Source organism: Triturus cristatus, chromosome 4_2 (genome assembly GCF_964204655.1).
Source record: "Triturus cristatus chromosome 4_2, aTriCri1.1, whole genome shotgun sequence".
NCBI lineage: Eukaryota > Metazoa > Chordata > Amphibia > Caudata > Salamandridae > Triturus > Triturus cristatus.
Window position 1 is genome coordinate 21,641,785 of NC_140586.1, and position 25,746 is coordinate 21,667,530.

Below are 25,746 nucleotides of genomic sequence, written 5' to 3' on the forward strand. Positions count from 1 at the left end.
AGTGCTATGAAGCAGCCAGCACTGACCACTCCATAGAGCTTTTTTAGGTAGAGTCTAGCATTCTGTAGTAGAGTATGCTGTGGAAGCCTCGCCCATTCTCTGCCCATATTTTTCATTGGCTGGTGTCATTGTCCTTGGTAAATGCTGGCTTCCGATTCATTATGAGGCTTGTTAGTCCCTCCTTGTTACCGCCTTGTTGCCATTTGTTACCGCCCATAAGGACTGGACCTTTTACTTGGCATGTTACACGGAATGCTTTATCTAGTAAGTGAGCACTATTTTTGTTTTTATTGTCACTGTCGGGGACAAAGGCGGCTGCTTTTTTTGGGGTATTTGCATAATGAGCGCAGCGCCTGCTTTAGGAACACCACTATCATTTAAAATTTTAATTTTATATAACTTTTGTGTTGAGCCTGGCGTCCGCTTTTGGCACACCGCGCTCTGTTGATTTTGTTTTTTACTTTGAGTGAGCACGGTGCCCCCTTCAGGGACACCGCGCTCTGTTTATTTTATTTTTCAACTTTAAAACTGAGCGCAGCGCCCACTTCAAGGAGACCAATTGCATTGCAAATGCTTGTTTTACCTTCTGTTGGGACAAGAAACAAAGAGGGGGGTTGGGAGAGTGAGAAGAAATAGGGGCAGGACTGCTGGGGAGAGAAGAAAAATGGGAGGGGGCAGCAGAAAGAAGGTGCGGGCAGAAGGAGGCAGCAGAAATAGTAGCGGGAGAGTAAAACTTAAATGACTGGGTGTGGGACGGCAGGACTGTGGAAGTTATAGTTGTTTTTTTGGTTTAAGGGGTGTGAGGAGAGGGGCTTGGTTACACAGCAGCAGCAGGTCGAGAGGAGGGAGGTGATCAGAGTACTGACAGTCGGAGAAAGCTGCTATGAGGTGATACCAAAACACCCATTGAGGCAAGGGATTTGCCCTCCTGACCGGCCTTCACAAAGAAAGGGTCCAGTTTGGTGTTGGAAACGGGGAGAGTTGGAGTGGTCCTGGGAGGGTTGGCTCGGGCTTGCAAAGCAAACATAAAGCAAAAGAAACGCGGTCTGATAGGGCACAGAGCTGCAGGGAGCGGCTTCATGCCAGCAAGCCGGCTGGCTGTCTCTCAGGTGATGGTCTCTCGAGATGAGGAAGATTGTAAGATATGTCCCTTGTAGAACAAGCATTTACAATGCAATGGTCTCGGCATTGTTAAAGTTAGAGCTATTGGCATTGCTCATGACATTATTTTTGTTTATGTTTTTAAAACATTTAAAGAAACGGCATTGTTATTTACAATGTCAATAGCTTAATCACTCTCAAAAGCGAGATTTATTATGCAAGCATTATTTGGGAAGTTTGGCAAATCCATAATTATGAGGAAAACGCTGCAGCATCGCAAAATGCCAGTGGCCCAGACTAATATGCATGATTAGTATTTGGATTCCATGCCCATCCCTTCTTTGTCCCCTCTGCTGAAACTGCTGTCTGAAGTGTCAAATTTTATTAATACTAAACAAAAATCGCACTGCCGTGCCAGGGCCAGACTTGGCGTTGATAATGATTGTTTGAAAAGGGAACTTTGAAAGGATACGAACTTGACCAATTCTGGTTTCAAAATATAAGAGAACACTGTAGAGGCATGCGTCTACCGACTGTTATATATAATTTGGGATATATTTCTTAATCTGTCGAGTTCAGCCACTGCATGATTATATTGTCTCTTTTTGAAACTCAGAAGCAGTAACATTGTCGTGGTGTCACTAGGGCTTCAAGTGGATGCTTTTTCAATATTATATACAAGCCACAGTTACTGCTAATTTATCTTATGCAACTAACAACGATTGACAAAGCCAATAGTCCTAACTTGTTGTAGGTAATATGTTACTTGTTGTATCATTATACCTGGATGCAATGACAAAAGAGACAGCAAAATACAAGTTGTATAGACCCCGCGTAACACCGCCCCCCACCCCCACCCATTTTTTTTTATCCCACTTAAAGCCCTGGGTAGGATACTCAACAACAGGGCCGAACTGGAACCCCAAAGTAGGCCTGGCAATTATGTCGGACCAGCTGGAGGGTCATGGGGGAGGTTAACTGTGAAGCACTTTTGCTACAGGAAACGCCCGATGCCCGGGCAAGCCAGCCCGGCCCTGCTCAACAACCCCGTTCTCTCCCGCATTTACCTGTGATCAGACGCGCAACACCCATTGAACTCAAAGGGCTTCCCGGGCAGACACAAAGCCGCGCCTGAGCACTTCACAGGTCTTTAAAAAGACCATTTGCATGTTAATGAGGCCTCGCTGTTGGTTCACCCCTTCTAAGAACCCCCGCAGCTCCACTCTGCCTAGATTCAGCCCCCCCACCCCCGAAATCAGCGCCACTCTGCCTACTGTTTAAAGATTCAGCCCCCCCAAAAATTTTGCTTAGCCCCCCCCCCGCGAACATTAACTAGCAAGTGATTTCGCTGGTCGCTTTTTCACAAGCTCTGAACTTTGGCAGTGATGTTTCCCCTTGATAGAGAAGTTTCAGTTTCTGTATTTGGATTCCATGCCCATTCCTTCTTTGTCCTCTCTGCTGAAACTGCTGTCCGAAGTGTCAAATTTTATTAATACTAAACAAAAATCGCACTACCGTGCCAGGGCCAGACTTGGCGTTGATAATGATTGTTTGAAAAGGGAACTTTGAAAGGATACAAACTTGACCAATTCTGGTTTCAAAATATAAGAGAACACTGTAGAGGCATGCGTCTACCGACTGTTATATATAATTTGGGATATATTTCTTAATCTGTCGAGTTCAGCCACTGCATGATTATATTGTTGTCTCTTTTTGAAACTCAGGAGCATTTACATTGTCGTGGTGTCACTAGGGCTTCAAGTGGATGCTTTTTCAATATTATATACAAGCCACAGTTACAGAGAAGTTTCAGTTTCTGTTTGAGATACACGCTTATTGCACCTCCGCTGCTGACGCATGTATATTTACATCAAACTCCTTTTACCGCCACTCAGTGCCTTGCTGCAACAGAGAATCTTCGGTACCTCAGTACTTGCAGCGTTTTGTAAAAAGCATATTTCCAAGCAGTCATCGAACACCGCCGCCTTTCTCCGAGGCAGAGCAGAAATGCCTCGGAGAAACGCAGCGTCGTTTTCGGATTCGGGGGGCGTGTTTGTCTTTTCTCTCCTCCAGCCATTGGCTGGAGGAGAGAATGAGACTTCTTGCAAAAAACACGCCCCCCGATCCGAAAAGGACGGGGCCTGATCGGAGTGACGGGACCTCTTCTCCAATGGCTGGCCAGCATTGAAGAGGCCAGCCAATGGAGAACAGGGGAGAAGAGGGGCGGGTTCGAGCCCCTCTTCTCCAAAACATTAAATCTCTCGACTTCCGGTTCTGCCTTCGGCAGACCGGATGGTCCCGAGACCTAAAAATCTCTCGACTTCCGGTTCTGCCTTCGGCAGACCGGATGGTCCCGAGACCTAAAAACGTAGCATGCCATAAACCATCATAAGAAACAAGCATGCAAGCCTTTGCCTCAGAAACTGTGCGCCTCTATTAGATGAAATATGGCGTTTGCAACTTTACAGGGGAAACAATGACTGAGGATGCAATATTAGATGTCTTACTGAAGTTTCAGTGAGCTGGGGCTTGTGCTGCCAGAGTCCGTAGCCCTCGACCACGAGAAATGCGGTTTGAGCCCGCTCTAACTCAGTCCAGCTGGTTAACCAAAGGTAGGAATTCTTTGAGCATCGGAGCCGCTCCTGGCCTGACTACTGAAGCCACAAGTGAGGGACAGTGAAATTCTGCTGCAAGGACCGCATTAAACTGATGTCAGGAGCACCCAGGTTCTGGTTGCCCTTGGCGGTTAGAGTTATCAAAGTAGTCACAATTGGAAATGGATTGCGTCTGATTGGAAATTGCAAATACCCGAAACATGAAGCATTTTGTCTGTGAAGCGGGTGCCGTACTGATACACGAGCCGAGGCAACAAAATAGTGCACCCTATGGAACATATTTAAAAAAGGAGTAAGTAAGACCACATGTAACTGGGATGGATCGAAACACCAGAAGGTGGGACAAATTAAGCATATTCACCAAACAAAAGCAGGCATTTAAGAACTGCAATAACACGAACGAATGAAAAAGGTAGGAGGTGCTTCAAGCACACATTGTGGATACTTCATGTCTTGAAAGAGACAGCTCATGCACTGCTTAGGCGAGACCTTAAAACTATGTCATCATTATGCTGTACATGTGATTTTAGCAAAGGTTGACTGGCCATCTTTCTGTTTCTTATTGCTTTTTTGGGTGGCAGACTGGTACTAATGAAGGGAAACCTTTGCCCAGACCGTGTCAATATGTGTAAAAACGACAAATTAGTGGGGTACTATCAGAAAATGTGCAAAACTAGGCCCCATAATTTGCCTTTTCTTGCTGCATAATTTAGGAAAACCTGCTACATAATTTGGTCTTCTCCTGCCACTTAATTCCAGGGACCCTGGTGGCAAGACAGCCTTACAGTGAGCTTGTTCATGTGGAGCTTGAGAAGGAGGTAATAGCCCATCAGTCTGCTTTGGTAGGAAGGGACAGCCTATGAGTGAACTTAGGGCGCAAAGGGACACATGCCAGTGTACTTGGGGAAGGAAGGGGCCGCATCCCAATAATTTAAATGGAAGTGATAGCCTGTTGAGCTTTAGAGGGCGAATGAGCTTATACTAGGTTCATAGGCATAAAACAGCAGATTGAAATGAATAAAACTTTGGAATGAAACAAGCATTCGTTGTTTGGGATCTAGCATTAAAAAGCCACACAAACAGTCATATAATCATCACTCAACATACATATATAATTGAAGCAGTTCCTTTATATCAGTTAACGCAGTCTAATATTTCATACAAGGATGAATACAACAATGTAGAAAAAGTGCTGACTACCGAGTACTGGGTTGTGTCATTGAAATAAAGTGAACTTTTATTCGGACAGGAATCTCCCCGGCATAGCTCAATCGTGCTTGCATCGTGCACTTAGTTACCCATGTTTTTGTACCTTTTGTTTTTATTTGTTTTAAGCTCAACACTCACGAGAATTGTTTGGATGCTGCGGGCAGGTGGCATGGCTTGAGACCAGTTGTGAGACCCAGCTTCCTGGTGTTGGACTTGTCCCTTTTTGGAGGGTCATCCCTGAACTTTTTGCCTTCCTCCTAGTATTTTTTCTGACCTGGTGTTGGTGGTTTTAGGACTCTGGGCACTTTATCATTGCTGTCCAGTGTAAAGTGCATGTGCTCTCTAAGGTAAAACGTGGTAAGATAGCTCTACACCTGTTTGGCTAATTTAATTTACCTATCAGTCCCTTGTAAAGCAGTATCCCAGATACCCAGGGCCAGTAAATGAAATGCTACTGGTGGGCTGGCAGAGCTGATTGCGCCATCCACCAAAGTAGCCTCTCAAACCTGCCTCAGACCTCTACCATTGCAGGGCCTGCGTGCACAGTTTACTGCCGCTGTGACGTGGCACATAAAATGGGTGCCATGTCTTTGACTCCCCTTTTACTACACATCAGTCACCCCTGAGGTAGACCCTAGCTAGCCCTATGGGAAGTGTGCATTGTAGGTAAAAGGTAGTACATGTGCCTTAACTGTGTGGCATGTCCTGGTAGTGACAAACAGCCATTTTGGTTTCCTACTGCTGTGAGGCTGCACTCTCATAGGAATGCATTGGAGATTACCTGATAAGTGTTTCAGTGGTAATTCCTGATCTGAGAAGAGTAGCATGGTCAAGTTTGGTATGCTTGGAATAGTGATAATAAATGCTGCATAATGGTGTTTGCAGATTTATTATCACTATTTTAGAAATGCCACTTTTAGAAGTGGCCATTTCTGTGTGCTATGTGTCTTTGTGCCTGCCTGGTGTGTATTGCATGTCTGGCTCTGGAGTGGATGGGGCTGGGGAGGTGCAGTGGCTCCAGAGGGGCTGGGTGAGTCAGCGCTAGGCTGAATAGGCCCATCTGCATTTGGAGTGGTGGGAGGAGTAGAACCTGGGCCAGAAACGGAAAGAGCCTGCCTCTCAGAATGCTGGCTCCGCCCCCCTGTGGTGTGTCTGGGATCAGGACCTACACTGACAAAGGAGGGTGTGTGCACATGTGTAGGTGCCCCCAGAACTGGTTTGGACCGGGTGCAGAGCCCTGTGAAGGGGGAGATCAAAGACCTTTTTCCATATAAATATTGGGGCTGTGACCCCATGTAAGATGTGCTTACTGGAGCGGAAGGACTGCTAGGCGCCAGGAGGAACTGCCATGGGACCCAGCTGCTGTCTCCTGGGGGGTCCCTACATGCTGGCCTGCCTGTGCCCAGCTCTGCCTAAGGTCCTAGCATGTGGGGAGGACCGAGCGAGGCCTCCCTGCCAAATTGGCAAATGGTTGTGGGCGGGGCCGCCGCCGCGGCCTTCCAGAGGAGAAGCTGAGTCATAGCGCAGCCGCAATCCTCACCAGAAGCCTGGTCGTGTAGGGCACAGGCAGGATCGAGCAGCCTCATCTTCTACGTCGGTGATGTACCGCACTCACTGGCAGCGGTAATTAAGGGGCCATTTTGGCTACAGAGACCAAGAGAGGTCTCCTCACTAACGCGCCAGAGCGTGGTTGTCCCCCTGCCCACCCTTGCAACATACGTACCTCTGGGGGCCCATGAGAGGTTTAGCAGGACGGGGTGGCGACCCTCGATGGAGGTCCCGTTCCTGCAGTTACCACGCAGCACGTAGGAGAAGCGTAGAAGCGTTGTGGTAACAGGTGCCATGATCATGGGCTGTATGATGTGCTATTTTGCCAGCAGTTACTTGTTAAACCAACTGCAATGCTAGGCCGACTATTAGTGTGGTGCTCATGACGTGCCTTATAGGGGTATTTACTTTAGTGGTCTCAGGGATATATGTGATGGTGGCCTAAAATATGGGCCCATATTACAAGGGGATGACCTCACCATGGGTTGGTGATGTGCGCAATCTGGGAGTATGTATCCCATTGCCCTGCTAATGATTTATAGGTTATACAGTGCAGTTGAGGCCTAAGGTGGGCCTGATGTATTTATGGTGGGTGCCCCACTACAAATGGTTACAATGGTGCACTGCTAAATCTGTGTAGGCATACTGTGCTATGCTGAGTACCCATGTGTGCAGTAATGATGACATGGTTCATTGCTACTGATGAGGTTTAGGCCTATGGTGGGCTGATGTGATTCTGATGTATGCAAAATAGGCTATTCTATGTAATGCTATGATGTTCATGCCTCATGCTTGGTGCTTAGTGCACCCTTACCAATAGTTACTGGTTGTTTTGACTACCTGTGAGCTGTGATATGATGACAGTGGCCCGATTGGCCCTGTAATGTATATATTCCCCTGTAAAGTCATACCTAGTGCCAGGTGGCACAGTGTATATATGTGATTGCATCCTAATGTGTTTTATGAGTAATACAAAGGCTATTTTTTATATAACCTTGTGTGGAGTTTCTTTAGTGGTGTGCCTAGTGTGACACCGCTGTGTGTGTGTTTGTGTTGCGCCAACACTTTATACATTGCCTCTGGGATAGGCCTGCCTGCTCGTACCAAGGGGGTGAGCAGGGGTTATCTTCAGTGTGTAACTCCCTTACCCTGACTAGAGTGGCGGTTTCTGCCTTACTTTGGCGCATGCCTTAGCCAACCAGAAATCCCATTTCTAACACCTGGGCACCAGGGCACTCGGGATACGGTGCTCCAATCTAATCAACTGGAGTTCCCCCCGCTGGTGTCCTGGGGCCTCAGTACTAGTGGACAAAACTGGATAACCAAGTACTCCTCTCCAGCACTTGACTCAAGGGGTGAGGTGAGGTTAGATATTTAGAATACAGTGCACACCCTAATACCAGCGGATACAATCAATGTCCAGTCAGCGGTTTACTTTTTTATTGAAGAAAAGTACTTTAATACACAGAAGAGAATTATACTATACATAAAACTAGGATAAACTGTGAAAACCAGATGTCTCTACAACCATCTGGGCCAGTTTTTTGACCCCAAACACTATTATAGCGCCATGTCAAACCTTGAGCCTTACATGCGAAATCAAGAGCACACATCCAGCTGAGAATATCAGTGCCTGGGACATGCATGTGTATCAATTCCTTTGGTCCCTTAGTGGTGTTTTCCTTGCCCTGGGAAACAAACTCACCATCCACAGAGCTAATTCTATTCTATTCCAAAACTTGAAAAGCAGATGGCTACCCGAATCGGGCTTCCCAGCGCTATCAAAATGAGGAATGCGTGAGTTAAAAAAAGGATAGGACAGAGTAAAGGGAAAAGATGTCTTAAGATTTTTCCTGAACCTTGCAAAATTGTCCTCCATTCTGAGGCTGGTAGGCAGAGAGTTCCAAAGCCTATGTGCGAGGTAATCAAAAGACCTGCCCTCACTTCTAGCTTTCTTAATTCTGGGGACAGAAAGCAGCCCACATATGTATGATCGCAGTTCTCTATTGGCACGGTAGGGCATGGGCGTTTTCTGCAGCATAGATGGGCCTGTGTTATGCTTTGCCCGATATAAAACGCATAGTGGATTAAATTGTACTATGCAGCTTATAGGCAGCCAATGGAGCATTTTGAGCATAGTGCCAGCTGATTTTGTTTTCCGAATACCTAACAGTATCCGGGCAGCAGCATTTTGAGTGATCTTAAGTTTGTTTATCACTGATTTTGGGCTGCTTAAATACAGTGTGTTGCCATGATCAAGGCGGGACAGAATTAGCCCTTGAATCACGATTGTACGTGATTCTTCTGGGAGCCATTGTAAGGCCTTTCTCTGGGCTCTCAAAAGGTCAAAATAGCTGCCAGCACCTTATTTGCTTGGGAGGCCATAGTTAGTAGGTTGTCCAGGGTCATCCCGTGGCTTTTTACTTCTAGCTTTGGATATGGACGCTCTCCTAAGGTAGAAGGCCAGATGATCTTATCCCAAAGAGTTTCTAATACCAGAACCATGGTTTTTCCACCGTTAAATGTCAGACAGCTAGCTGCCATCCACTTGGACATTTTGCTAGGCAGCTGTTGAGTTTCGTGGAAACAGAGTCCATATTTGGTGACAGCATAACAATCAGCTGGGTATTCTCTGCATAAGATACCATCTTGAAACCAAAGAAACATATGATATCTGACAGGGGGCGGACATAGATGTTATAAAGCGTAGGGTTCAAAGACGAGCCATGCGGGACACCGCAGTACAGCTGATGGCTGGATGAAAGGAGCGGCCCCTTGTGGACCTAGAAGCTGTGTTTATCCAGAAATTATGCCAACCGCTTCAGGGTCTTTCCTGTAATACAAATGTCTTCCAATCGTCAAAGAAAGGTAGGATAGGAGACCATGTCAAAAGCGGTAGTCGGGCTCAGGAGGATCAGTGCCTCCGATCCACCCTGGTCCAGGACCACCTTTCGATCCTCTGTGGCCTTTAGAAGAGCTGTCTCTGTGCTACAGCCCACGCGAAAACCTATCTGGGTAAGGTGAAGTATGTTATTAGCTTCCAGATGATCGGTGATGTACCTGTTGATCAATTTGTCTAACATTTTAATAACACCAGGTGAAAGGGAGATGGGTCTATGATTTTCCATTATCTCTGGGTCTAAGTTGGATTTCCTTAGTAATAGTTGGAAGATGGCATGTTTCAATTCTGCTCGAACACTGCAGCTCTTCAGGGGAATCCATCAAGCAATCGGGTTTATAAGGCGCAAGCTACTCACCTGTGACGGGTCTCAAGGCGCTGAGGGAAGGGGGAGGGGGGTTTCTGTGGATCCTGGCAGTTCACTGCGTTCCATCAAAGAGCCAGACCTTTAGGTTCTTTAAGAACTTATGGAGCGATGCTGCCTGTTGAAGGTGGAGAGGTGGGAGTTCCATGCCTTGGCCGCGAGGAGAGAGAAGGAGCTTCCTCCTGCTCTGTTTTTCTTGATCCGAGGTACCATTGCAAGGGAGAGATGGACCGAGTGGAGAGAACACTGTGGAAAGTGAGGCGGTGGTTCAGGTTGGCGGGTCTGGTGTTGTGGAGGGCCTTGTGTGCATGGGAGAGAAGCTTTAAGATGATTCTCTTCTTGACGGGGAGCCAGTGTAGGGTCCGTAGGTGTTGGCTGATGTGGCTGTGGTGCGGTAGGTTGAGAACTAGTCTGACAGCGGCGTTCTGGAGTTTGCGGGTGAGGTTCTTGTTGATCCCGGCATAGAGTGCGTTGTCGTAGTCCAGTCTGCTACTGATGAGGGCGTGTGTGACAGTTTTCCTGTGTTCTGGGGGGACCCACTTGAAGGTCTTTCGGAGGAGGCAGAGAGTGTGGTAGCAGGAGGAGGTGATGCCGTTGATCTGGCGGTCCATTTTGAGTTCGGATTCCAGGATGATTCCGAGGTTGCGTTCATGTTCCGTAGGGGCTGGGGGTCCCCGAGGGCAGGGGGTCACCTGGTGTCGATCCAGGCATCTGGGTGGGGACCCATGATAAGTACCTCGATCTTGTCAGTGTTGAGTTGAAGGCAGCTGTTCTTCATCCATCTTGCGACTGCTTCCATTCCGTCTTGACAGTTGCGTTTGGTGATGTTGGGTTCATTGGATAGGGAGAGGATGAGTTGGGTGTCGTCTGTGTACGATGTGATGTTGAGTCCGTGTGTTCTGACGATGGATGCGAGCGGAGCCATGTAGATGTGGAACAGGGTCGGGCTGGTGGAGGATCCTTGTGGAACTCCGCAGGTTGTTGGAGTCGATTCTGAGAAAAATGAGGGAGTCTGACTCGTTGCGCTCTGCCGGAGAGGAAAGACAGGATCCAGTTGAGGGCCTTGTTCTGGATTCCTGCGTCGTGGAGTCTGCGGGCTAGGGTGCGGTGAGAGACCATGTTGAAGGCTGCGGAGAGGTCTAGGAGGATGAGGTCCACAGTCTCTCCTCTATCGAGGAGGGCGTGGATGTCGTCTGTTGCTGCGAGGGGTGTGGTTTTGGTGCTGTGGTTCTTCCTAAAACCTGATTGGGAGGAGTCGAGGATGTTGTTTTCTTCAATGAAGGCAGCGAGTTGGCTGCTTTTTCCATGACTTTGGCAGGATAGGGGAGAAGGGAGATCGGTCTGAAATTCTTTAAATTCTTGAGGTCGGTGGGGTCCGCTGAAGGTTTTTTCAGGAGAGGGTTGATCTCAGCGTGTTTCCAGTCGGGGAAGGAGGCGGTCTCGAAGGAGCAGTTGATGATACGTTGAAGCTTGGGGCGATGATGTCTGCGGCTCTGCTGTAGATGTGGTGGGGGCAGAGGTCCGTGAGGGCCCCTGAGTGGGTGGCCTCATTATCTTCAGTGTGTCTAAGATGCTGAGGGCAGTCCAGCTCTCTAGTGTCTGCTGCATGCTGCTGAGAGAGGTGGGAGGGGGTTCCTCGTGGGGGTTGTTGTCGTTGAAATGGTCTTGATTTTCTGGTGGAAGAAGGTGCTGAGTCTGTCACAGTGGTCTTGGTAGGGAGTGATGTCTGTGGACTCGCTATTGGGTTGGGCGAACTCTTTGATGATGCCGAAGAGTTCCTTGCTGTTGTTTGCATTGGTGGAGATTCTGCCCTGAAGTGCTTTCTTCCTGGTGAGTCTGATGAGCTTGTGGTGGGCAGAGGTAGCTGTTTCGAAGTTGTCGAGGTCTGTTTTTGAAGTCGTCTGCAGGTGCATCTGGAGTCTCGGAGTTCGGTGAAAAACAAGCTGGCTTTCTTTGCGTGGGGCTTGGAGGCTTTCTTGAGGGGGGCGATGGTGTTGGCGAGTTGGTGATCCAGTTGTGTAGAGTGCGGCCAACGGTGGCGGGGGTCATCGTCTATGGTGGTGGGAGTGGAGTTGCCGAGGGCAGCGGCGAGCTGGTCGTCGGAGATCTTGTTCCAATTCCTGCGCTGGAGCTGATGCGGGCGTCTGCAGGGGATGTTGGATTTGAAAGTGAAGTGAACACAGTGGTGGTCCGTCCATGGGAGTTTGAAGGTGAGGTTGAAGGTGATGGAGTTCCCAGCTGTGAAAAAGGGATCGAGGATGTCCCCAGCTGAGTGCATTGGTTCTGGTACGATCTGCTTGAGTCCTATGATGTGGAGGTTGTCCAGGAGGGAGGCGGAGTTGGGGTCCTGGCGTTTGTCGAGGTGGAAGTTGAGGTCTCCTAGCAGCGTGAAGTCAGTGGAGGTGATGGCACGTGGCGTGATGATGTCAGTGATGGAGTCGGAGAAAGGATCGCGAGGTCTGTAGATGAGGGTGCCTCAGAGGGTGGAGGACGTGTTGGTCTAGATCTTGGAATGGAGGTGTTCCATCAGGTCTGTGGGCATGTCGAAGTGGGTACTCAGACGGAGATTGGCCTTGTGGGCGATGGCAATGCCTCCTCCTGGGTGGTTGGGGCGTTCCTTACGGGTGAACTTGTATCCTTCGGGGATGGCGATCGCGATGTCTGGTCCGGAGGCGGCATTCATCCAGGTTTCGGTGAGGTAAGCGTTGTCCGGGACAGTGCTGTCGAGGAGGTCCCAGATTTCCGTGGTGTGTCTAAGGAGGGAGCGGACGTTGAGGAGGAAGCATCTCTGGGTTTGGGGTGTGATGGAGTTGTTGCTGGAGGGAGGTGAAGGGTCCTGTGTCTCGGTGAGGGTGAAGGAATGGCGGAATTTATGACAGGTGAAAGGTCTGTGTGTGTTGAGAGGTGAGGAGAGCTTGCAGTTGTTGTTCTTGCCAATGTTGAGTTCATGGAGAGCCGAGAAGCTGTAGCGCTGTCAGGCTAGAGGGTCACGGTTCCAGGTGCTGGTCGTGGTTGGGACGCGCTCGGGCGCAGATGGGCTTGCCTTTGCCGCAGTCGCCATTAAGTAAGGGAGGGGGGGAGGGTGCACAGCTGAGAGGTGGGAGCGGGGGAGAGGTCGCGGGGGAAAAAGACCGGCGGCGTCGAAGGCACACAAATGGCCCAATAAAGAAAAATATAAGTCGCACAATAAGTGCACAATAAGCAGGCAGCGAAAGGGGAAAATAGCACAGAACAAAATGCGCAGCTACAGTACCAGGAAACGGACTGGCGGAGAACAGCCTTGAACCCTGCCTAAGCAGGGCAGCGGAACACCAGCAGCGGAGAAGTCGCATTAGTGCTTCCCCTGCAGCAGCAGTGCTGCAGGGGAAGAGAGCAGGTCTCTGAGGGAAAGATTAAATAAATCAGTAAGAACAGTAATCATTGTTATGCCCCCTTCAGTATGATGTCATTTGGAGCTGGGTCAAGCGGAGAGCCTGATTTAATTGAGGTGGTCACAGCCGTGACTTACTCTATGTCAATGTCTCTAGACCTGTTATCTATATTATTGCAGTAATCTGGTGAGCCTGATAGGGTATCATAGCCAGCTTTCACTTTCCTAAGAAAGTGATTCGCTAGAGTTTCGCAATGTTCTATGGATGCCCTAGGTCCAATTTCGGGTGTATCATTATTAAGAAAGGAATCCACTATATTATAGATCTCTTTTGAAGAGTTAGCAGATTGCTTAATCCTCTCTGCAAGATCATTTGTACTGGCTGTTGTAATGGGATCAGATTATTTTTTCAACGATGCTTTGTAGATCCGTTTGTTCGTCATCCTATTTAACTCTCCATTTCCTTTCATGTTTTTTACATTCTTTAATTGCTGCAACTCCTGTGAAAACCAAGAGGTTTGTTCCAGCTGCAACATGTGTTAGTAGTCTTTAGAGGGATTCGTTTATCCAGGTTCTTTGTAATCCAGTTTTTTACTCCTGCATATGACAGTGAGACCTCCGCTTCTACGATAAAACTGGGGACTGATTTACAAAGGGCTTGCTCCCATCTGGTGGAATTAAGTTTCTACCATTGCCAGGAGGTCTTAAAGTGTGTGGCTATGGATAAAGGATTCCTCACCTTAGGAATCAAGAATGGAACAATGTAATGGTCGGTCCATATTGTTGGCACAGGCTGACCTACTGTCAAGTTAAGTATGTTAGTAAAAATTGGATCAAGAGTGTGAACTTTATTGAGAGTTGGGAGATTGACCAGCTGGGTAAGGCAGATCACTGACAAGTCGTGTAGACAGTCGACAACCTGTACATACTGAGTTTTCTACATGGATGTTTAGGTCTCCTAATACCGTGAAATTAGCTGACTGTAAGCTAGAAGCAGCTAATATGTCATGCACTAGCCTCATAAACTCTGCAGCTGGACCTCGGGCTGGTATGTCAGCAGCCCTGAAAATATGAAATTGTGAGAAAGTCTGATAGAAAAGGCCAAACATTCACTACCTGGGATTGTTACTGAGGTGAACTTACAATCTAGAACTTTTTTTTACAATAATTGCAATTCCTCCCCCTTATCTACTCAGTCATGACTTACCATTGCGTAGCCTGACGGCAGGGCTTCTACAATATCAGGGCCACTTTCCTCATTTAGCCATGTTTCTGTAAGGAACAGTGAGGCTGGCTGAGCTTCCTCTAGGAAAGTAAACCCGTCTAGTCTATGCTTAGGGAGGGATCTACAGTTAGATAGCTACATATGCCATCTATCAGCTGCTAACTTGAGCTTCTCTTCCTCCAGGGCTATCCGCTCTTTCTCCAATTTCCTATCTATCTCCTGTCTTTCCTACCTCTCCTTATAAGCCCACTCTTCCTGTCTGACCCTTCACTGCCCCTCCTCTGCCCGACGGGCCATCCTTAGCTTCTCCCTCTCAAAATCCCTTGCTTTTTCCTCCTCTAAATCCTTAGCTTCCTGGAGTTTCAGCTGGAATTTCAGGGTCTACTAGGTCAGTCCCTCCTAAGGAGGCAAATCCCGGGGCAGGGGAAAAGTAAGCTCTAGAGATATGGGGAGGTGAAAGTCTGGGGGCAGGTCTAGGGTAAAACTTAGGGGAAAGCCTAGGGGCAGGTGTAGGGGAAGCCTGCACTGACTGACAGGGCAGGCTTGTGACAACACTGCTCTCCACCTCCCACACTACAGTGACCTCTTCCTCAGAGCATTTTGTCATGTGGCTAATCCAGTGTTCCCTGTTATTAGAGCTTGGGACCTTCCTCCCCGTCAGCACACATTTGCTTTAATTCCTCTATGGTCAAGATCTCCATTACAAATTCCTCTCCGATGTTATCTGCCATTATACAAATAGCTTATGGGTATCTGATGGACTTATCAACTGGCATCAGTGTCCACTGAGCCTGAAGTCTAGTGATCCAACACCGCTTGCCACCAATGTTAGACCCAGCTTCCTGGGCGCCAGGGCACTTGGGTTACTGTGCACCAATCACATCAACTGGAGTGCTCCCCCTGATGTCCTGGGGCCTCAGTACTAGTGGACCGAAAACTGGATAACCAAGTACTCCTCTCCAGCACTTGACTCTCTCAGGGAAGCGAGACAGAGCAGTCCAAGGCTTACTTAAGAAAGTGAAGTGGGGTTAGACATTCAGAATACAGTGCACACCGTACTACCAGTAGATAAAATCAATGTCCAGTCACTGCTTTACTTTTTATAAAAGAAAATTACTTTAATACACACAAGAGAAATATACTACACATAAAACTAGGATAAAAAGTGAAAAAGAGATGTCTCTACAACCCTCTGGGCCAGGGTTCTGACCCCAAACAGTATTATAGCGCCTAGACGCTAAGCACTGTAAAAACACAGTTAACACGTAAACACACTTTTAGCATTGCATATTACAGACCATGTTGCACTGAGTTGCTCTAATTCGCTAGAACCATTATACCAATCCTTGTATTGAAATGATGTAGTTTCAGCATTTGATGTGAATTCAAATGTTCTTGGTCAGCCCCATAACCTGCCACCCAAAGAAACAGAAGTACCCTCCCATCCTGAGTGAGGACACTGCTCTAGTAGCATCAGGGGTCTAATCACAGGTGCATGATGTCTTGGCACAGTTTACTGGAGTCCCACTAGTCCAGTAGCCACTGGCTAGCTGTAGGAGGGCAGTGGCTGGTCAGGGTGCTAGCACACCCTGATACCCCCCAACTGTCACAAAATGAAAGGTGGGGGCCTGTACCACCGGACAGTCTTTCACCAGTTCCCGATTGTAACTGGAAGTACCACACAAGCTCCCACAGCTCAGGGAAGTAGTCTGAGCAAAGTGATCTCATCTTCAAGGACTGGGATTAAGCTTCCCTGTCTCCCTCTGCCACTGTTGATGTGCTGCAAGCTTCCTTGTCTTGAGCAGCTGTCTGCAATTTTCTTGTTCAAAGTGCCAGCTCCACAAGCCTCATAGGAACAGCTGGTTCTCTGACCGATGCCCTTGTTCCTTGTCAAACTGGCAATCTGTGCAGCATAATCCATTAGCCACTGAGAGAACTTCTTCAAGTCCAACCCTTATGAAAGGGTTTTCAGAGATGCGGTGAGCAAGCTTCTTATCTTGCCTTCACACCACTGGTCATGGATGGCCTCCTTGGATGGATCGCTGTGGGCCGCCTTGATAGAATCGTAAACCAGTCTTGAACAAAAAATGACCGCTAAGGCCAGACTTTTATCACTTCTGATTGGTAGGCTGATCCACTCAAAGGGTCTGCAACTTTTGAATCCTGGGTGCCCCTCCAATCCCGAGGCACATTTACGTTTTTTCACTGTGTGTCCAAAGCTTGCAAAGGATGACTTACTTTCTTCTCCCACATGCTCTTAGTGTCAGTCCAGACTATTGCCCAGAGAGGGATTTTAATTAACTTAAGACGAGGGGGGCCTGACCATCACCCAACGAACAAGAATTAGTGCAGCTAAATGCAAATTAGAGCGAGTGTCTACCACTAGCCCACTAGGCTTCTCCAAGGAATAGGGAGGATCACGGGGAGCTGGAAGGTCAAGCAGAACAGCTCACATTACACATAATGGCTCCACTCACCATCGTTCCCCAGTACACCCACGGCCTCTCAAACGCACCACAGGCAGACAAAGGCAACAGGACCACAAGGATTGGAGACTGCACAGACTTGATTAGAAGGGTATAAACAAGTTAGGTAGTAGAGTCCCAAATGGGAAAATTACCGCACCTCGTACCAATATTTATATCCAGATCAGTCAGTGAGAATACTTCTAATACGATTGTACATAAGCAGAGGTGTACTCGCAGTTCCAGCACCCTACTGCCACAGGTAGCCCCTGTACATTAGAAAAACTAATGTAAACCATATAAGCATTTAATCAAGACTATTACTGACATTTGTGAAGAATCCTTTACAAGGACACATGATCTATGTTGGATATATGTTTGTGTTTATCAATATCCATTACTGCTTTGGTTAAAATAACTGTTCAAGAGGGTGCTGGGTGCAGTGTGAGTAAATGCTTGATCAGAAGGGTGGCTAATAACCCTTGTTAGAATTCAGAGATACAGGTATCCCTGACCATAGATTTGTTGCTGCCACCACTGTCAGTCTACCACAGCCTGTGCAGAGAGGGCAGTAGCCACACTCTGTGAAATAGGGGTGCACAATGCATTCCTCCCCTCGACCTCAGAGCCAAGCTCTAGGGTCTCAATCCATGTAAACTGGGAGACCCTCAGTGGAAATGTATGATTGTCACATTCACTGAGATAGGGATCTAGAAATCATACAGTAACTTTTAAGTGACTTGTCTGGAGATCAGCATAAGGCAGGGGAAGCAAACTTTCAAGAGACATGCAGAAGACTTCCATCCCAACACATATAATTGAGCTCTGTGGTCTAGAGTGGCAACCCTTTGCACCCCTCCATTGTTGACAATGGCTACTATTCTCTCGCCGTGTTGACCAATACAAGCTGTGATGGCAGAAACTGATTTTAGATTTAAATAGAGGTATTTTTTCAGTTATCTACAGGGGCAGTGTAGTTTATTGGCCTCTAATCTTACAAGCATTGACAAAGTCAGTAGGTCATAATGCTTTTATTTTCTATACTTTCAGCCATCTTGCACAGAGGGAACGCTGCTGTGCAACATGGCTAAAAGACATTGACAAAGCCAATAGATTTTGTTGAGATCTTATGTGAATGCTTGTTCTTTTACTAATTTCAAAATTTCCAGCAACAAAATAATGGATTAAAAATAGCATTTAGCAAAAAGCAATAATGCAGTGGCTATATAGCATTACCCAACTATTTTTTTTCATATAGCTTGTTGCTCTCAAACAAAAAATAGGATATCACTAACTGCACCAACAAGTGATGGGGGCAACAAGCAATGATATAGCAATCAATGAGGCAGAGGATGAAGGCAAGAAGCCACGGGGCGGGAGGAAGAGAGCAAAAGCACCTCAATCGGAGCACCACCAGTGGAAGGACACCTATAAAGAAATTAATCAGTACTTGGTCTATGCTTCATCGAAGGGATAAGCACACAAAGACAAAGTGAAACCGAATGTGATGGCCGGACGTGATGTCCAATGAGAAGCAATGAAATGAGAGTGATGATGAAGGCAACCAATAGCAAGTAGTGGATGAGGCGTAAGCCCTTTTTAGTTTTTTTTTGTTAACTAATGATTGTTGCAAACTAAAGTGCATGGGCTATCTCAGGCAGGACCTAAAAAACGTTCTACTGCTTCCTTGAATCTGGTACTGTGCTCTATCCATGTGAAGTTGGGTGTCAGATGTATATTAAGTTCAAACAAGCAAGTGTGCGAAAAATCACGGAAGGAACACTTACTGAGTAAGGCATGGCAATAAATGGCCAGTAGGCTGAAACTCAGTGGACTCTCACTGGAAGAATGATATTTGCCTTCTCAAACCTAATGGCATGCATCCACAGGACAAGAACAATATCAGACTAACATCCTCAAATGGAAAAATAAAATTATAAACCTTGTATTAAAGTTATGGAAAAAAAACACTCACATCTCTTCCGTCACCCACCTAAACACTGAATGTCTCCTTCAAAAGGGATTGACGTGGATATCCCTCGTACCAATGTGAACAATGCCACGCAGGCAGGCTGACCCAAGTGCATTTCTGATAGTGACATAGGCCTCACAATGTTAGTGTACACTCATAGGGAAAGTCATTGTGGTGTACTGTCTTCTCTGCAGGGAAGACTGCCTTAGAGTGCAGTTTCTCTTCCCTTTGGCCTATAGAGATCAGTTACATATTGAAATGTGGTAGAACCTGTCTGCCAAACCCAAATCTGTGAGCTCCAGGGCAATAGCTATACAACTCATCAGCCATCCAGGATTGTCATCTTTCTCCGGAACAAAGCCCAGGCCTTTTGGCACCCAGTTGTGCCAAGTCAATCGTATATTGCATGTCTCTCCAGCAGCAGTAATAAGGGCCTCCCGACACAAAGGGAGCAATTAGCAGTGCTTTACTCAGCTCCTGAGAAGGAAAGGGGTGGGGGATGAAGGGTTTGCATCAATAAGTCAGTTGTCACATTGTACCAGGGATCGCCAGCCCAAGCTTACTGAACAAAGGAGGGAGCCCAGGCTTCTGGAGCCGACACAAGAGGGGGCTCCCCTTTGAAGATTTGGTGGGAAATGCCCTGGCAGTGCTGTCAGGTAGAGGCAGAGCTGAGGCCCACAGAGGAGATGTGACTCCTGGGTGACACCATGTTTGATAGTCCCAGCATGCTACACAGTAGGGTTGGGGCATGGGTGGAGAGATGATGTGGCACCCCAGGATAGGCCAGAGGTGCCTCACTTCTAGAACCTTTGGCCTCCACTTTAAAGGTTTTCCACAAGGGGAAGAGCTCTCTCTTGGCAGTGCTTTTTGCTGAACACTCTGACTGTAGTCGGCAGGCCTGGACAACTGGACAGAGGAACCCCCTGACATCCATCTAGACCCAGGACTCTGACTACAGTTGCCCCCAAGCCATTGGGCTCTCCCCATGACCCGGGAAGCTGGTCCCATCACACCCCCTAAGGACTAGTTGGGGGAAGAACTGGACTTCTGCGCTATGGAGGAGAGAGACCCAGAGAAGAAAAAGGAGAAAAGCTGGTGAAGGGATCCAGTGGAACCACCTCCCTGCAAAGTTCACCACCTTTGCGGCCTGGAGTGCCCCAGGTTGCTAAGGCTCGTCACCAGGAGCGAAATGAGCCAATAATGGAGCAAACTGCCCAATGGTCCCGAGATATAAGTAGGAGAAGGACTTGACCTTTGACCCCCCCCCCCCTGCCCAGCAAGGCCCGGCATGTGAGGACCTCCCCTGCCTGAGGAGTTTAAACCCCAGGAGTGGACCAGGGCCTGAGGAGGGATGAAGTAATAACATTTTGTCTTTAAAATCCTGGGAAAGGGCATGCGTGGGGCCCCCTCCGCAGAGCACACAGAAGCTCATGGATCCTGACCCCCAGGCCGGCTTTCTCCCCATCTCCGGGCCCTGCCATCAAGAAAAATCGGGGGAGCGCCATCACGTCCTGCAAGAAGTCCCCAAAGGGCCCGGGATCGCAACTCCATGCCCCTGGCGTTGCTCCCAGTGGAGGAGCGCTGTTCTCCAGTGAAGGAGAAGGGGCCAAGGACCACATCCCTGGGCCCTGGCACAAGGACGGTACAGGAGGAGCACCACCGTGCTTCCCCTGCCCGTGCCTGGGGGGACCAGGTGGTCACCACAGAAAAGGAGTTACCTGCTTGCAGTAGAGGGCAGGGGAGAAGCACAGTCAGCTCCTGCTGCAGCACAGGGAAGTGCTTCCTGTGTGGAGAGTTGGCAGGGAAGCCAGGAGTGGACTCCCTCTGCTGCCCCCAACGTTTTGGAAGTGCGGGGGTGCCTGGGTGGACTGGGAAACACCAAATAAAAAGAAAAATCAAGAATTAAAAGGTAAGTGAACACCATGTGGCTCAACAAAGGAAGCGACACAGATGCTAATAAAATATGCACGCTGTCCAGTGAGGGAACGCTCCCTAATGCCCTGCCATTCCTTGATCAGCCCAAAGTTGAGCAAATGTGATGGCCCCAGAATGGCAAGGACACCACCAACATAACTAGGAAGTTGTGGGAGGGGCTGGAGGAGTGTTCAGCGCCCCCGCCCCCACAGGGAACTTTACTAAAGTGCTGAACCTAAGTCTGTAGGATTTCATAAAAGGATGACCACCTTGAGCTTTGCTTATGTTTTCAAGTACTCCCCAGGCTGGAGTATTTACTCTACTGCTGGGAGTTCAGCGCCCTCTAGGGACTGAGTTTATAGTGGTAGGCTCTGTGGCATAAAAGTTATCATGGAGGACACAGAGGGCCTGATTTTGAGTTTGTGCGGTGCAGGAGCAGGCGGGCTGCAACACCACGCTCCGCACCCCTGAGACTCACTGCCACCTGCCCACCAGATTGCGAATTAAAGGTGATTGGGCTGGTGGTGTGGCGGTCCCGCATTGGTGCCTTTTTCACAGGCGGCGGTGCCTTTCAAAAAGGCACCGCAATTTGAACATCACACAAGGTTCCTGCACGTCAAGGACTAAAAAGTCCATGATGTGCAGGACCTGGTGTGCATGCACACAGGTGGACACATGTTGTGCCCTCCTATGTGCATCACCATGGTGTGAGGCACCAGGTTTCCTCTACGCCCCGGTTTTCATGGAGGAGGAACTGCCATGAAAACCGTGGCAGAGAGGAAACTGGTAATCTGCTTGGCAGGACCGCGGCGGTCCTGCCAACCATTTTGCGGCCTCATGACCACTGCGCCACCGCCATGGAAGGGTGATTTTCGGGCGGCGGCGGCAGTACCATGGTGGTCCGACTGCCCAAGTTGTAATTGGACAGTCGGACCACCGGTGCAGCGATGCCTAGACCGCCACCGCTGTGCCATCATGAGTCTGGCGGTCCTCGGACCACCAGACTCGTAATTAAGCCCAGAGACAAGGTATATTGAGAAATGCTTTATTTAAAAGTGGTATTCCTCATGGTGTTAAGCAATGTTTTATTCAAGGGTGTCAACAATGCTTTACTTAAAGGGTTGTTAATGCTGACAGTAATTTATATTCCTTAGAGGCTGCAATGTTTTATTAATGATGAAGTGAGCATCTTATTGCAATGCCTGATTACTCATAATAAGTACAGAAGGGGATGTTATGCTTTATTCCCGATGATGCACGGATGTCATGCCTTATTACTGATTATGTGGGCATGTTGTATTGTATTGTAATTGGATTTGTATAGCGCTTACTACCCCTGACGAAGCGTCGAAGCGCTTTTCGGCGATAAGCACGCTACTCCGGGACCCATAGAGGATTAGTGTTGAATTAGTATAGTGAAACATGCAAGTACATTTTAAGTGGTGAATATGTTAGTCAGTTATTTGGATTCGGAAGGATAGCAGAAGGATAGAAGAGGAAAAAAAGGTTTGTATTTATATAGCACTTCTTACTCCTGATGGGGTGTTGAAGCACTTTTTTTGGCGAGTAGCACGCTACTCCGGAAACCCATAAAGGATTAGTGGTGAATTAGTATGGTGAAATGTGAAAGTAATTTGAGTGGTGGATATTAGTCAGTTATTTTGAGTGAGAAGGATAGCGGAGGAATAGAAGGGAAAGAAAGGTTTTCATTCATATAGCGCCTGTTACCCCTGATGGGGTGTTGAAGCGCTTTTCTGGCGAGTAGCAGGCTACTCCGGAACCCATAAAGGATTAGTGTTGAAAATTAGTACAGTGAATATGAAGTAATTTGAGTGGTGGATATGTTAGTCAGTTATTGGATTGAGAAGGATTGGGGAGGGGTAAAAAAGGGAGAAAGGTTTGCATTTATATAGCGCTTGTAATCCTGATGAGGTGTTGGAACGCTTTGTTGGTGAGTAGCACGCTACACTGGAAACCATAAAGGATTAGTGGTGAATTAGTATAGCGGAATATGGAATTAGAGAAGTGAACATGTTAGCCTGTTATTTTGATTGAAAAGGATAGTGGAGGGATAGGAGAGTGAAGGATTTCTTTTTTTAGGTCATAGCAGTAGGAGGCTTTTGGATGAGTAAAAAGGGTTTTTGGAGGAGAGGAGTAAGAGGAAGAGTTTTAAAAGGTTTGTTGCGGGGGATCGGTATAGTAAAAGAAGTGTCAGCTGATGCAAGGCGGGGTAGAGTAGGAGAGAGTCAAGAAAGGGTTATTTTGGGGAACATAGTAGTGGTATGGGGTTTGGGATAAATGAGAGAGGGGGTGTAGAGGATGTAATGATAGATGTATAGGGTAAGAGATAGGGTACCGTATTGGAAAGAGTAGTAGAGAGAAGTTTGAGATGAGTCAGAAAGTTGGGCTAGAAGATATATTGAGAGAAGTATAGGCTGAGAAATAGGGTGGTGCATTGGAAATGCTAAATTAGAAGAAAGTGATAAATATATAGATCCATAGTACATTGAAAGTATATAGATGCATAACGGAGGTAAGTATATGCAGATTAAATATATTGATAGAGGTACAGGATGAGAAATAGGGTAGTGCATTGGATATGCTTTTTCAGGAGAAAAGTAACAAACACACAGATCCAAGTACATGGAGGTACATAGATGCACAATGGAAGCAAGTACATGTAGACCAAAGATGATTTTTTTGTTGTGTGTGTGTTTTTTTGGTTTTATAACAATTATTCTACATGTTTATACAAAGCAATACACAAAGATAGGTACATATCTATAGTGAAATTAATGCTTATGTACAGAGGGACACATACATATGGTTGGTATTAATGAATGGGAAAATGGGCAGCATTTCTGGCCCAGATTCCGACCAGTCTCGAACAGGCTCAAAAAAGCACTCACCCTTGTCCTCTCCACCCTTAGCCTCGACGATGATTACAATGCTTGACTATTCTTAATAAGTGCAGAGGGATTATGGTTACTGAAGTCAGCAATGGAGTGATGTAATACCATAACATGTGATTACAATCTTGAAATGGGACAACATTAACCAAATGCAAACTGACACCCCATATATGGTTATGTGCTGTATTATACATGAAGGGGGAGTACTGTGAATTTTGGGGTCATGACCTTTAGGGTTCAAATGTAATGTTGCTATAGGTATTTCCTCCAGACTTATATAGATGTGTACATTACTGCTTAGTATTTAGAGTGTGTGTAATTAATATACTTTTCCTTTTCTAACGAAAAAGCACAGACTGGCCAATTATTTATTGAGTGGTAATATTGTGTGCCAGCGAATGGTGATTACTAGCCCACACCACTTCCCTTGAGGAGGTCTTGGACTGCTCTGCTCCGCTACCCTTAGAGAGTCAAGAACTACAATGGGGTGTTTGGTTTCAGTGGAGGGCGAATGTGGACCCATTACTTGTGCAGGCCACATAACTAATAGCGCGTTTCCTCTCAGTGCCAAAGGCACATTACTCACTTTGTGCACCCTTGACACAGACCGCAAATTTTAAAATGATGTGATGGGGGGGTGGGGGGGACCCTCAATCTCCAAGTCTTTTCTGAAGTACCTCCAGATATACAAATCCAACCTTCACTAGAATCTATCATTGTCACCATTTTGGTGAAGTTGGAGTTAAGAGAATTCCTAATCCATTTAAGTAAGGTGAACCAGTTTGGGGGCTTGAGCACACATAGATTGACTATTTGTTGGCTGACTGCCACTGTTTGTGTCTCAATGTGCAGCCACCTAAGCTGGGGGCAGCCGAAAGACTGGTGATTCTTGTGAAAAAGATTGTTGCGAGTAAGTACATTTTCCAGTTGGTGGGCTCCCTCTTAATTGACTCCACCATGCAGCAGCTACACTGGTGAGATGTCCTGCTGAGAGCCACCCATCCCCTATCAATGTCAAATGCACACCACTTCTTGTGTACCCCTTTGTTCCTCGATTCCAATGCTATCAAGATCATTGGCTCAGTGGTTGGGTCTGTCATCACTCCGTGCAGCCATCTTAGGGTCCCCCTTGTGTGTGAAGAGTTCAGACCTACCTTTGAGGCTCCTGCTTGGATGTTCCCTCTCTTGCCACCTACGTCTGGCATGTGCCCCTGCCTCAGCCGACTTCAAGTGATCCAACCATGTCACGGCTGCAGTCCGTTAGAGCTGCCTTGGCTTAACTGTTGCATATATAGTGAATCTTACACTGCTATTGCCCAAGCAGCATTTGATCTGTATGAGAGAAGCTTGCACTGCTGCAGCCTGTACTGCAATTGTTCTATGCACGTGAGGCACTCTTGAAACTGCTGCGGCACACGCTGTCCTGTTCTGGGTGAATGGATGTATGTGCAGTTCTACTGTGTTGTACCAGTTCTGTGTCAGATAACCTTGCACTTTTCCTACCTGCTTTTTGGCTGTTCTTTGTGCCAGAAACGCTTGCATTGCTGCTATCTAGATGCACAGTGCCCATTGGGCTACAAAGGCGTCCCTCCCCAACCCAATCATGCCCATTCCCCAGGCCGCAACTCTGCAGGTGCCTGTCCCAGGGAAAGCCTGGACTAAGTACGGCTGGAGAAGAGTGTCAGAACAAGAGTTTTCTTTTCTCCGACATCCACCGTCAGCTTATCTTGCTGCTGCAGTGTACTTAAAAGGAAGCAATGGGGTCACAGGTGATACACAACATCCAAGACAAAAACCATACAGTGGGGGCTCTAATTGTGCAAGGCAGTGTGCTTTGTGATCACAATTGTTTTAAAGAGAGACAAAGCTTGCCCATTAATGCTACTATGAGAGACCACATCTGCACTTCAAAGCCAATCTCCGCCATCTCCCTGTGCTTCCAAGGGATAAATCTCAAAATTTCTTGATATTCAATTGCATTTGTATAGCGCTTACTACCCATGTGAGGGGTAATACGCCCTAAATAAATACTACAAAAGAGATTTTTGTTTTTTAAATGCAGTGACCATCAGGCAGTCCAGATTTTTCTGGGAACAGCATCTTTAATGGGGGATAGGGGATTTGTGGGTTTGGTTCTAACAATGACAGGTAC

The 25,746-nt window shown here is 47.4% G+C and overlaps 1 long non-coding RNA gene across 1 annotated transcript in view; it reads left to right on the top strand.

Annotated features, from left to right (window-relative positions):
• Nucleotides 1-224: 224 nt before the first annotated feature.
• Nucleotides 225-25,746, top strand: part of LOC146832831 (uncharacterized) — a 374,586-nt gene continuing 349,064 nt past the window's right edge. The window contains exon 1 of the long non-coding RNA XR_014960457.1: nt 225-264. This is a non-coding gene — a long non-coding RNA (uncharacterized LOC146832831). The remainder of the gene's footprint in view (nt 265-25,746) is intronic.